At 33.8% G+C, this 15,100-nt stretch overlaps 1 pseudogene; it reads right to left on the bottom strand.

The window, feature by feature from the left end:
- Positions 1–5,504: 5,504 nt before the first annotated feature.
- Positions 5,505–15,100, bottom strand: part of LOC123664711 — a 17,573-nt pseudogene continuing 7,977 nt past the window's right edge.

The raw sequence follows: 15,100 nt of genomic DNA on the forward strand, positions 1-15,100 counted from the left end.
CACAGTGGTCCATATCAAGGTCTCTTACATCCAATAGATAAGGTTCCAATTCCTTTTCATACAATCCATTTAGACTGTACAGGTCCTTTCACCCAATCCAATGAAGGTTATAAGCACATTTTAGTTATAATTGATGCTTTTACAAAATATTGTATCCTTAAACCTCTTAAAACAATGTCTGGCGAAGAGGTACTTATGGTAATACGCGATGCTTTAACAATGTTTGGGATTCCATCTAAAGTTATCACAGATCGGGCCACTAATTTCTCGAATACGAATTTAACAGAGCTATTTCGCGAATGGAATATAGACCACCATATGATATCAACGGGTACCCCACGTGGTAATGGCCAAGTCGAGCGGTACATTGCTACAATTATAAATATGTTGACAACTATTTGTAACACTGAGGCAGAATGGCCGAACTCCTTGTATAAGGTTCAACAGACACTTAATAGCACGGTACAAAAGACTACAGGTTTCTCACCTTTAAGGCTATTGATAGGTCGTGATGTTAATATCCCCAGCATACAGGCTCGACTAACTGATATAGAAGAACCGGGTACTTCTAGTATGGAGCAGATAGCCGACATTAGGGCTGATAGAATTTTGGCATATAATAAAATGAAGTCTGCAGCACACAAATACAAGTTACGTTTCGATAATACAAGACGGAATAACATGAATTATACATTAGGTGACATTGTTTATGTTTGTCAAGATCATCGCCGCCATAGTAAGCTCAGCCCCAAATTTAAAGGGCCCTATGAAATTATAAAAATACTTGATAAAGACAGATATACATTACGTGGACAGGGAAGATTGCACAACATTACAGTTGCTAAGGAAAAATTGCGAAAATGGGATGGTGAATGGACAGATGAGAATCGAATTGTGGAACAAGGTATATATATATACCAGTTTATTTTATTTTATATACACTTAACCATATACTAACCATATTATATATTAACCATATAATGTATGTATAGCTAGGCAATGATGAAATTGTTATAACTATGACCGTGTGAGATGTGGTGATAATGTAAGATGTTGTGCGATATCATGGGTGCTGCAAAGGTGGCCTGGTGTGAAGTCTAGACACCACGAGGCAGCACGTGGTGGGACGGATCACGACAGCCCAACCTGAGAGGTAATGATGGGTGCTGCAAAGGTGGCCTGGTGTGAAGTCTAGACACCACGAGGCAGCACGTGGTGGGACGGATCACGACAGTCCAACCTAAGATTTATTGAAATGTGTTAAAGTTGCTGGAGTAATTGACCTGGTGATAAGTTTAGACTCCAAGACCAGCACATGGAGGAATTGATCACGACAGGCTCAATTGAGTTTTCTTTTATTTTCAGCTATAGGTGAAGATTCATCAGACGACGAATAGATTACTTCGAGAGCGAAGTAATTTTCAGAATGGCCGTGTGAGATGCAATATACCTAATTAATTAAAAATGAAGAATAAGTGTAAAATAATTTAAATATATATATTAATAATTATAATAAATATTAAGACATATTATAGAAATATTTTTATATAGTTTTCGATTGTTCTTTTTGTAAAAAAGTGTTGTTAATATAAAGTGTCACATCCGGTAGTCAGAGGTGGGGCAGAGTGGGGTTGTTTAATATTCAGTTTAAAGGACGAAAATACCAATGCGGAGACACTTACCTGCGAGACTTGAAGAGAGGACGTCACTCTGCCCCCTGTCGGTTCTACCTGACTCTGAGTACCCACTTTTTACTTCAGATAAGTATTTTGTTATTATGATGTTAAAAATTTATATTTAATTGAAAATAAATAAAAGATTAAATATTAAAACATATAAATGATAAAAATTATTTTGTCGTAATATGTGAAATAAGTTAATGAATAATAATTATTGTAAATTTAAATAACATGATTAATGCAATAAATATATCTTGTTTGTAATTAATTATGCTTTAATTATTTTTATATATATCTATACACCACTTCTAACACATGCATGTTTAACTTAAGACATGGGCATTTTGAGCTCGTGCCCAATCATTATTTATAGTAGCAATTTCGTCTAGACCCCTCATAGTTGACGTTCAAGAATCGAAATTGAGTGAAAAGCAAGTCAATCTAAACAAAAGCGTCTAAAGACCGAACCTCTCAACTGAAGCAAGCCTCTGTCGAATCTTTAACGAACGACACTGACAGACAAACGAATCTCGATTAATTTACATAAATGAGATATTCATTTTAGATGTGAAACTGGTAATTATTGGAGGAGATCTTTAATTATATATATTGATATTTTTATCGTTAAATGTACTTTTGTCTTTAATCATTAATGATTGTCCACGTCCAGGTTTAAATCTTAAATCTTAAGCCAACTTCAACGAGCAATAAATTGCATCAGAAAAAAGTGGAACCTTGGGAACTGTACGAACTTCCGTCTACCGTTTGTACTGAATGCATTTCATATATTCTGAAAATGATTCAATTTCCAGCAGCACTAAAGGTGACACTACTACTTCCTCAAATTACTTGGTACTTGGTTACGTTAGGTACTTGATCAATCCTATTTTTAACATATACTAGGTAACCTTCAGTCCGTGAGCCTCTTTTATACACTTTAGGTACCCATTAAACGCATAGTATGATCACTTCAGTTTCTAGGCATTTAGTTCGAATATTTTATTGAGCTATGTAAGTATCCCCTTATTTCTAATTTAACTATAACAAGTAATTCGCATTTTATAAAACACGAGGTTACTCGTTGCCACTTTGCTCAAATTAATTTTAGTTTGGACACCCTAAGACTGTTTTTATAGTAAATGAAACGTATAGTACTTCTAAGCATATTCTTCCTCAAGCTCGCACCAAACATCTAGGTTTTCTAAGAAAAAATAAATTAGGTTGGTATATTATTAAAAATTCCACGACAGGACTACAAAATGTATATTTTTCCGGAGATTTACCAGAATTGACTTTACGAAGGTATGACTATGACTAGCAAATAATACAGCTTCATACACTAAATTCTCCGTCTGTAATACTCTGAAATGTGTATATATCCAATTAATAGGTCTTATCCAAAACCACATACCTCCATGTTCAAAACCAAACCGCGTTGGCTAGGTAATTAATATCATTGGAATGGATTGTTTTTGATTAAGCTTGTCTATCTCTATCACTCCTATCCATTCTTCTATCCTCTATCCTTCTCTAACTGTGAAAGAGCAATTTGATTGACACCGTCGTCGCATCGAATACTATTTACTTTTTTAATTGAATTTGTCTTTTGATTGGAACCCTTTGTTTGAAGATAATTTTCTCTAATTACAACATTTTGCATTTCAAATGTTAATTCTATATAAAAAAGCTATTATTTGAGATATCCTAATTATATGTACATATGTAAGTCAAAAGAAAAAAAAATACCCTACTTCTTGAAATTACAGATGACACTTAACTCATCTAATAAAACGACAGCTATAATTGTCACATCATCATTCTGAGATGCAAAACATTGGAAAAAAAACAAACAAAGAATAATTAAATGTATTAATTCAATTATGCCAAATGTGGACTTTTACACAAATATAATGAATGGTAATATTTAAATCATAAACAATTCACGTTTTGTATATACAAACTGAAACAATCTGAATATAACCTTGCTGAAGATATACATTTACAACAGACTTCATATCATCCCAAAAATATAAGAAATATTATAGAGAATAGATATGGTTACTATATTTAGCTCATATCTTGGAATTGAATGAACCTAAACATACAAAAATAAGGAATATCCCAAAAATGATTGATGACTTGGAAAGCGAATCCTTTCCTCAATTGAGGGCTTGTATGGAAAAATGTATTACGATAAAATCGTATGATGTAATAAACTACGGCTTTGCTAAAAATTCCAAAACACGCTTGAGTAAGCTTATAATCATTTTATTTTGTAAGAAATTTATGTATATTTAGAAAAAAAAATCATTCTTTCTTTTCTTTGGCAGATAAATTATGTGATTAGTATCTAAATTAATATATTCTCAAATAAATGAATGTATCGCTTCAGCCTGTAATATTCCACTACTGGGTCTCAGGTCATGGGTCTCAGGTCATGGGTCTCTTTCCTCGTGTAGGAGAAAGATCACAGCTTAAACTACCACACTGCTACAATGCGGGTTGGCGGATAAACAATAAATGTTTAAATATGGTTAACATACCCGCATAGTCGATAATCACTAAGATGAACAACTTAATGCCTGAGTTTCAGGTAATAATATGAATGTCGTCAGTATACCTTAACATTAGTACGTATAGTAGTACCACTTAGGTACCTCATCATCATCATCATCATCATTACAGCTTATCACAATCCACTGCTGGACATAGGCCTCCACAAGTTTACGCCAAAAATAGCGTGAACTCATGTGTTTTTCCCATAGTCACCACGCTGGGCAGGCGGGTTGGTGACCGCAGGGCTGGCTTTGTCGCACCGAAGACGCTGCTGCCCGTCTTCGGCCTGTGTATTTCAAAGCCAGCAGTAGGATGGTTATCCCGCCACCGATCGGCTTTTTAAGTTCCAATGTGGTAGCGGAACTGTGTTATCCCTTAGTCGCCTCTTACGACACCCACGGAAGAGAGGGGGTGGCTAAATTCTTTAGTACCGTAGCCACACAGTACGGTACCTCGCACACCTACACCTACAGTACTCTCTTAGGTACCTCACTTTATAAAAATTATCTGTGAATACCTGTAAAGATCTAGTCTAGAGTCGTATCCTTCAACTTTGGCTATCAAAAGAACAACTTACAACAGACCTAATCAAGATCATGGCACAAGTAAGAAAATTGCTCCCTAAAAGGCTATTAATTTAAACAAGAATATTGACTGAAGTTTGGTGATAAAAGTGGACGTTTGCTATCAACGTCTAATGGAACAGGCTCCTATCGATACCAACCTGTTTGTTTCACTTTAATGAGATTTAGATAATATCGCGGTATTCAAAAAGTTATATTAAATAAGTTATTTTTCTCCAATATCTAAAGTGATCTCGTTAAAAACTTTCAGAGACAAAAAGTTCGATCGCATCGGTTGGGCTGTATCCGCAGGTGCTGTCGGAATATATAATTATGTTTAGAAATGTCTACGTTAAGCACGTTGTTTAATTTTAAACTTTCATCACTGATGACTAGCCCGTTGGCGCAGTTTGTAGTGCCTGCTTTCTACTCCGGGGGTTGTGGATTCGATTCCTACCCCGTCTGGGTGTAATATATAATTTATTTATATATGTATTATTTATATGTATTTTTATCAAAAAAAAAATTTGCAGCTATACCAGTCGTCTGTTATCTATAACACAAGCAATTAGTTGCTTATTTTAAGAACAGATGACCGTGTGCGTATATTGTAAATATTTATCTATTTATTTATCATCATTATTATTATTACTGATATATGAAACGATGTATTTATGCTATGGATAACGGATGCAACAGTTCCAAAAACCTAAAAAAATATTATTTATTTTTCTGTATTAAACATTTATAATCCATCATCATTATCATTTTCTTCAGCAGTTTGTATAGCGAAGCGTAAAGAGGGTTGAGCCTTCAATTCTTGGGGTTCCTCAATAGAAGGGATACGGTACGCCATCAACGCGGCTCCGTAGTTACCAACACCCGTGTCCCAGAAAACAATCTACAAATAAAACAGTGTAACAACAAAATTATCTATAAATTTTAAAATCTATGTAAGATAAAAAATACGATAAGTGAGCGATACTAAGTCTATATAGAAGAAAGTAGATCCTAATATAAAAACAAAAAAATCACAGTTTCTCAAACATAAAACTAAAATTAATTCATTAAATTTAATTGAAAAAACTGTACCTATTAAAACCAAGTGTCTTTACCGCACGATTAGAAAAATGAATTTTAACTCAATTTGATGACTCAGTAGAAAAAGTATTTCATTAAAAATTAAAAATTTGAACAACAAATATAAACCTAGTATAAAGTGCTTACAAAATCTCCTATCTGGGCAAAATCTTTACATCCTGAATTAACTGTCGATCCAGCATAGCATGCTGTGGTAACAGAACTTTCTAGAAAAAGTACTAAACTGTGCTAAATTCAAAATTTTAACCAACGTCAAAAAAGGAGAAAGAATATATTTTCTTTATTTTATGTGTGTTACCTCATATGTTTTTACTGGGTGTACCGATTTTATATACGAAAGCTGGTGCTTGTCATATGGTCCGATTTAAATTCTCGATATCAAACGTGTAATTTTTTATAGCCATGGCTTCAGCCTATAGTATCCCACTGCTGGGCATAGGCCTCTTTCCCCGTGTAGGAGAAGGATTAGAGCTTAACCCACTACGCTGCTCTAATGCGGTTTGGCGAATTTTTTAGCTATCTCTAATAATTATTCAACTGATAACACTATCCACGATAATATAAATTTAACATTTTCAAAGCGTTTATAGCCGAAAATAGTTTAAGAAAATTATGTAGTACATTGGTTTACATAGACTATAGAGAATATAGGTTGACCCTTCACTCCTGGTTAAAACAAGTTGATGTTAAAATACACTGGTGCCACTGTTATCGTATAAGTTTCGTGGCACATGGAACTCCCAAATGAAACACTTCTGAGCGATCAAAAAAGGCGAAGTTTTGAACAAAGTTTCAATTTTCCAGGGAGATAAAATTTTCAAGATCCTTTCCTAGTTGTTTTTAATCTTATTTAATATTATCTTTGTGTATATTTTTCACGTCACAAACTGCCTTCTAATTTATTTATTTGCTACGAGACCGTCAACGAATACGTTTATTGTTTATTTTCTTTCGCCCTAAAATATTCGGAAGTCTTTTACAATCATATCATAATATTGCACAATTAAGAGGCTTTATATATTTAAATATATTTTTAACTAGCTTTTTTTAAAAATATCCTATATTACTTCTAATACCTCCAAGAATATGTATGTGTACAAAGTTTCATGATGACATAAGCGTAACAATTAACTTACATTCACATTTTTAATATAAGTAGGGATTGAAGCAATAAGTACTGATATTAAAACAAAATATTATTTGCGGCGCCACGGTTCGCTTAAACCGAAATTAAAAATTATCATATCGAAAATTTCGCTCGAGCGGGTGCATCGTTCCATAGCTTAATTGGCTAGAGCGCCGACACGGTAAGTCGGAGACGCGGGTTCGAACCCCGCTGGAGCGGTCAATTTTTGATATGATATTCAAAAATGTTTAAAATATTATTATTTTTGATTTAATACATTTAGACACTAAATGTAAATATACATTTAAGTGATACTAAGTCACGGATACGTTAAATAAATCGATGTCAAAACTTATGTAGTAATTTAAAACGCAATATTTATTTAAAACAAATCTGATTTAGATTAAATCTGAGATTAGAAGTGAACTGACAAAGAGACTTTATTGCTGCTTAGTCGCTAAGATGTGGCGATTACTTTACAAAAGGATATCATGATACAAATATTCATAACACTCTTTTTCACTGGGTAGGTTTCTTTTCTTGTTAGCATTAATCTTAAATATTTAAATAAGAGATTTTTTGGTAATTAAATAAGTATAAACTCCGAGTAAACACTACTTATTTTATGTAGCCCGTATAACATATGGTTAAAGAAAAGGAAGGAAGAGCAGAGCATTGAGCAAATACAAACACAATACTAGAGGATGAGACAAAATGAAAAAAAGTATTACACAAAATTTATTTACATAAGTTTGTAAACTTTCGCAGTTACTATCGACACATTTGATTCTACGGTGACTTACCAGATTGAATTATATTTTTCTTACCAAATTTTAAACAAGTTTTAGTGACTCACCTGTTCGTCAATAAGGTATCTCACATAATAGATCTCGTGATGCTTCTCAAAACCTAGTTCTTCTGCGATCTGTTGACTTCGACTCGTTGTGAAAAATGCCCGCAATCGCCGGCACATTGGCACTTGCGCTGAGTGCTATCGCAGCTTTCAACATTTCCTTGGCTATACCTAAAATTCACTATTATTATATTAGACATAGACTACATTTATCTCATTATTCTAGTTCTCTAGTAATAGATAACTCGCACTTCTCTCTCTTGCTCAATTCGCCTCGCCGTACCACACTTTTCGTAACGGTCACGCATTCACCAGCTTACTCCCCAAATCAACGCGTACAAAACGCGTAAAAAAGTTTTACTTCAAAAAGTTTTAATGAACGTGTGGTGAACTTCGATGTAGGCATCGTTTCGTCACGCGGGAAGATCGAGAGAAGACGATGACGGCCGACAGCATTTCGCATAGTAATGTCCCACAAAACTATCAAAATATGACTAATAAATTTGGCAGCCTCACCTCTGTGCCGGTACCTCGATTTCAAAGCAAGCACGTAAATCTTAAAATACCGCCTGACGCCCAACTTCTCAAACAAATCGACTGGCTTCTCGATCTCCTTGTAGAACGTCATCACAGTCGTGTATTTTTCATTGTATGTAATCTTCACTCGGCTGAACGTTCGAGAGAATGCACCTGCAAATTTGTTATAATAACTGTTCTTTAACTGTTCGTTAGTAATTTTACAGGACAGTCAGAGTCATACAGATTCTTTTACAGAAGTTTATAATAAAGCTGTGATCATTAAATTTGGTGCTTAAGATTAGTTTTTTTCCTAATAACCTTTAAAATATTTATAACTTAATCAATTTTAATTAATTCATCAACAAGTAAAAATTCCGTCAAATTTGCACCAAGAAAGTTGAAGTAAACATACCAACAGATAGAAGAAATGCATACGCTTAGTAATAAGTTCTTTATATTAAACAATTAGTTAAATGTTCTGTGGTTAAACTTTGTTTTTATCTAATAAAATTGATACTTTAATTTTATCATTTGTATAGATTTACAATTTTCTTTCTAAATATATAAACGTAAATAGAATGATATATTTAGACAAATAAGCATTTCTTATTCACGTCATAAAGCGAATTGGTAAGTCACCCTCAACTGATGATACCCTATAAGCGCACTGTCTTCGGTCTTCGTATTCGGTGTATGTAAATACATTCACGCCCACCCAATTCCCGTAGCATCAACCGCAATATCATGGCGTACCAACCCACCTTTTACTCGTCCCTAGCCGATAACAACAACTTTCTTTAATACAGACCTACCCTTTAGACTACTTTGAATCCAATTTATGTACAAATTGTTTGATCCAATTTACAAGTGTAATGGTTTCTTGAATTTAGTTATGAGTAGCCTGTAATAGTTTAACGATTAATTTTCGACATTACGTGCTATTTTAGTAAAACTAGTTAACTGCAGTTGTATTAAAATTAAAGGCTATTTTAATATGGTAGAGTTTGGAATAGCCAATTGGCTATAGTTCATCTTTGACTGGATACCGGCAATAATACGCCCAAATAAAATTAGCCTAATTCAGAAGCTAGGATGGGCGTGAGATGGTCATGAAGCGACATCTTTAGCTTTTTCTAATCCTCGTAACCCTTTTACAGATACTGTAGTATTTGATATCGAATATAACACTCAAATACCTACTTGAGTATAGACGTGATCGCTCGTAACTTGCACCGTACGTAAAATCCTAAAGCTGAATCGGAATTTCTTTACATCCGCAGTAAAAAGTTAGGCTCGAAGCAGTCAAGGAGACCCCGTAACATTACGACACGCCGACTTCTGTACGAATCGATACAATTGATACGCAAATAGATTTCGAATAGTTGCGACATGGGAACACTTCATATAAAAATATTTTTTGACATTCTACGATATTTTTTGACCTTGCAATCAATTCGCCTTTTCTGAATAATTCCCATGACATTACTCACATATATCCAACAACAACAACAGTTGTCAAACAATGGCTATAAATGCATCAAATATTCTGACAGCTAAACCTTTGTCAAAATATCAAGGAATTAACTTATTATTGAAGTCTTGTTTATTCAATATTACGCATTATACACATATAATGTAGGGTACAATTTTAAAATACTGGAATAAGTTTAATATATATCCTTTTGTTACAAGAGTCACGCCTATAATAAAATTGCGCAACGGAATCGTAGCAACTCTTGTTGATGCAATATTTAACTTTTTACAACTTTTCATTTAGGATCGCCAATACTACAAAATTGTCGTAGTTACAGTAACTTTTATTTTACAATCAATATTTGATTTACATAAGAAACCTAAGAGCTTTTTACCGATCACAGTAATATCAGACCATACATTGATTAATTAGTTATTGAATAATACTTATTACCATTTTTATACAAAACATAACTTCAATCCAGGATATTCTTTATTTTATAAAACGAGGTCGGCAAATAAGCTTACGACTCACTTGATTGTAAACGATTACCGTAGCCTGTAGACGCCTGCAACACTACATGCATCGCAAGAGTGTTTCCCCCCTGGGCTTTACCCCCCCCCCACAACCCCAGGAGATCTAGTCACCTTACTCACCACAGGAATGCAACATTTCTTAAAATCAGTATTATTTAAATGTGATGTTCTATAAGGTCGCAGTACTAACCCAGTCGAGCTGCTCCAGATTTTGAGCAGGTTATTTTCTACTGTGTTCAACTTCAGTCAACTACTTATTCAATATAAACAAAAATGTCGTTTCATCCATAATTAAAATAGAAGGTACATTTCGGATACTCGCTAAATTGTCTATTATGGTATAGGAACGCAATATGAGAAAAATTTATTAAAATTACTTAACCTTTACTATTTCCTCTACTTTTACCACCTCTTTTTACTTGGTAAACCAATTTTATTATCTCGACCTTGAACCAACGCCCAGAACAGTTACTTCACTATCCACTTACTTTTCTCCTGTATTCTCATAATGAGCACTCCCACAAGTTTGTCAGTGCCCTCCTTGACAGCAGCTATCGACATTTTGTCCTTCATCCAGATCCTCACGTTGTGTATGAATTCATCTGTACCTTCTTTGTCATCTACTAATTTCATGGATCTGTATGTTAACTGGAAAAGGAGAACATCATTATCTATAATTCTATAGTAAAATATTATTATTTACATTTTTTATTTTTTTAAACCAACGAGGACCCACTGGACCAGGACCACCCACTTTTCACTGGCAAATTCTTCTCGAACATCATGAAAGACTCGTGTTTAGTAACAATGACTATAATTTACATGACACTTTACTTGAAGTTTGTGAAAAAGGCCCCGCGTGAATTTTCGCAAGATATAATCTCAACTTAAGTAAATGGGGACATTACGGTATAAACAACGAAACGTTCTTAAAACCCTAGTTGCTAAGTACTGAGCCTAGGATTTATGAACCGCTGAGAGGCTATAAATTGGATCATAACATACTGAAGTATTAAAGTTTTATTCCTCAAATTATGTTAAAAAGAGGCATTCTTGAAAAATTGTTGTACTTCTATGAGATCCTCGAGGTTATGTGATATAATTTTCGATTTATAACTTTTTGAAAATTAGCAAGTACGTTTTAATGAAAAGCCTTTAATAAAGATGTTTTAGGTTCTAAAAATCGATAACGCCATCTCCAGAAAATTCTACTTTAATAAATACTTTTAAGTAGGCCAAGAGAAGCTGTAACGTGCCTCTTAAGTAATAAAATGTATGGCGAATATTTTTACTAATGTCGTTGTTGACTTATTTGAATTCCAGTTTACGAAACTAGCGCATAGAATCAAGCCATATCTCGAAAGTTTCAATTTACTGTAGGTAATCTTTGGTAAATCGCACATCCCATAAATATAAGGAATAAAATTATATTACAAAATACTTAGTGATTGAAACAATTATTATTATTGTTAATAAAGTAAAAAATACAGAAATAAATTAATAACAGCTTTGAAAAATTCGTTAATTGAAAAGGCTTTAATTAGCAAACGTTGATTATGGATTTGTAGCGCTGGTCAGCTATGGCGATATTGCCCAAACACTGGGTGTGCAAGTGTTTGCTATTCACTAACCCGCATTGGAGCAGCGTGGAGGATTAAGCTCTGATCCTTCTCCTACATGAGGAAAGAGGCCTATGCCCAGCTGTGAGATATTACAGACTGAAGCGTGTGTTTGCTAGCAAACAAAAAACGACTTGAATTACATCGACAAGTAATACAAGAAAAGTACTTATTAGATCTCAATTTAAATTAAATAGGACCACATGACACGCAACACCTTTCGATACACTTATTTATTCGAGACATTTATTTCGGTCTCGGCATTTGTTCTTATGTGGTATGTGTTTCCAAACTCCTTACATAATAGGATTTCTTCCAGCTAAGATCCGTTGAATGTAGTGTTAAAAAAGTACTAACTTCAGCCTATCGCAGTCCATTGCTGGACATAGGTCTCCACAAGTTTGGACTAAAAATAGCGTGAACTCATGTGTGTTGCCCAAAGCCAGTAGTTGGATACAAACACTAATTTTCGGTAAATTGAACCCCTAAAAATTTTTGTTCTGCTCTAGTCTTTCCTAATCAGACAGGCGTATTTATCCACAAAACTGTAAAAGATATCTTTACTTAAGGTTGAAATTAAAGCGGAACGAACAAAGGAAGAAACAAAATTCTGAACTTGTAAGCCTAATTAATCATTTCCTAATAATAATTAAAGGTTAAAGTATTTCGTTTTGCTTTTGCAATTTATTTCGGTCAAAAACGTTCTTGGACGTTCCATTTTATATTTTTAAGTGCTTAAATTTCTTTTGTATTTTATTTCCAACATTTCTCTTCTACCCTTTGTTTTAATTATTTATATTATTACTGGATATATAGTAGAGAAGTCATGTGAAAGTTTAGCGTAACTTTTACTGATATAGTTATGTAACAAATATTTTATTTTATATATATTCAATTAATACAACTGGAGCTGATACCATTAAAAGTTTTCTGAGGTAGAAATCAAACATCCTGGTCATAAAATTGTACAAATTCACACTAAACGGTATTTGAATTGGTAACTAAAGATATTAATGGAACTTTCATAAACCACTACACCAGAACGGGGTTTCAGTACAAAGCTATTTAATTAAAAAGTCAAAAATTTTCACGTAACATTGATAGCAAAGGAATTTTGCTCCTCAAAAAAATATACCTTGTATATTGTGTTTGTTGTAAAATATTAAGCTATCACTTCAGCCTATCGCAGTCCACTGCTGGACATAGGCCTCCCCGAGTTCGCACCAAAAATCCCGGTTTTCCGCAATCCTCATCCAACCACCACCGGCAATATTACGTAGATCGTCGGTCCATCGATCGGGCCGGATGGCGTCCCAAAATGTGTTTGCCAACACGCGGTCTCCACTCCAGGAGACAGCTACTCCAGCGGCCATCGGTCCTGTGATACAGGTGACCAACCCACTGCCACTTCAACTATAAATTTGTTTTACTATTAAAAATACAAATAATTTACGCTGCTTTTATTACATTTTGAGGTGATAACTTCTTATGGGACGGTAAACCGCTTCATTATGTAACGCGTTACGGCGCCCGTCTGTCTGGCTTCCCTTTCTCTCACACATACGGCAGCAGTAGGCAGGCTCCTCCTCTCTCATTCTAATTCTCTCTGCTAGCCATATTTCTGATAGTTTAAGTTTTCACTTCTGTCGGGCGTCCCGAGACGCACGTGTTTTTATTTTTTTTTCATTATCTCATATATGTTAAGCAAAATTTTACTCGACCACATAAGATTGTTGTTCTTGAATTTCACTCGATTGTTTTATTGGTATAGTCATTTAATATTTTATTTCACATTTAGTATTACATTAAAGTAAAACCCAATATTTTAAAGGATTTAAAGCAGCGCGACATAGATGTTACATTTATCTCTATCATCAGTAATAGCATACATATAATACGTCACAATGTTAATAACGCTTTAATTCAACCACATCTAGCAAATCCTTCATTCAGACCAACAATAGAAAAAAAGACAATGGCCCAGCCTCGATTTAAAAAATTCAGTGAACGACCCAGAAATTAATTAATTGAACGAAAAGGACTCGATATCATACCCTATAGTGAATTTTAGAAGGTATGTTGAAAAATTGCAAAGATACCCTGAATTGTTTGAACAGAAATATTTTAGTTTGTCAAATACTAAATGTCTTTTACTTTTGTTTTTTTTTTTTGAGAGAAACTGCGGAGTTTCTACCTGATTCTTCTCTGCAAAAATCTACGTTCCGTTCGGTGGTAGCTTCACTTTCAATTATAATCACTTAATTATAAGAAATATCATTTTAAGGAAGCATTTTCTTGAATTTCAACTACAGTTCACATGTATGAATGTGTGTTTGTATGTACATATCTATTTGTATGTGTATATGTAAGTATGTTAAAAGATTTATATCTAACTTTTATATGTATATCACAATTTGTACACCTACACCGACACAACATCATCTTCTATGCTCTTGCATACCCGAGATCATTTTTCAGATATTAGGCCATTCTCTGTACCTGACTATACTTGGTTAAAAACAATTTTGCTGTGTTAACAAACGTCACAATTGAAACCAAAATACAAAATATATTCTTTAAAGCTAAGCTAATACTTTCATAGAACATTAACTTAAAAATGTGTTTTTGTAACAAAATTTCTTCTGAAAAATACTTTTTTCAGAAGAAATTTTGACGACGGTTTCAACTTGCTTTACTAAGAGAAGTGTTGAAACAAAGTAACCAGTTGTCTTCAAGTTGACTTTTTATAGGTAAAAAAGAAATAGTGGCAGTTTTTGTCATACCTATTTTATAGTTAATTAAAGGAGGTTTTTTTTGTATACAACATGTAAATACTATCGCTTATTTATAAAGTTATGGGTCTTAATGTTAAAACTGTTTCAACTCTTCTCATTGTCCCTTACTATTTTCCTACTATGAGTTGTAGCATAATATTTTAATACCAATAGGCTTAAACAATAAAAAATAAAGTCTTCTCGCAATATTTGAAAAAATGTTCTTCGGGGGCATAGTGATTTTTTTGTTATTTTTATTTTATCACAAATACTATCTGTCCACGCGACTACGTCCGCCTG

Source organism: Melitaea cinxia, chromosome 22 (genome assembly GCF_905220565.1).
Source record: "Melitaea cinxia chromosome 22, ilMelCinx1.1, whole genome shotgun sequence".
In the NCBI taxonomy this organism is placed as follows: Eukaryota; Metazoa; Arthropoda; class Insecta; order Lepidoptera; family Nymphalidae; genus Melitaea; species Melitaea cinxia.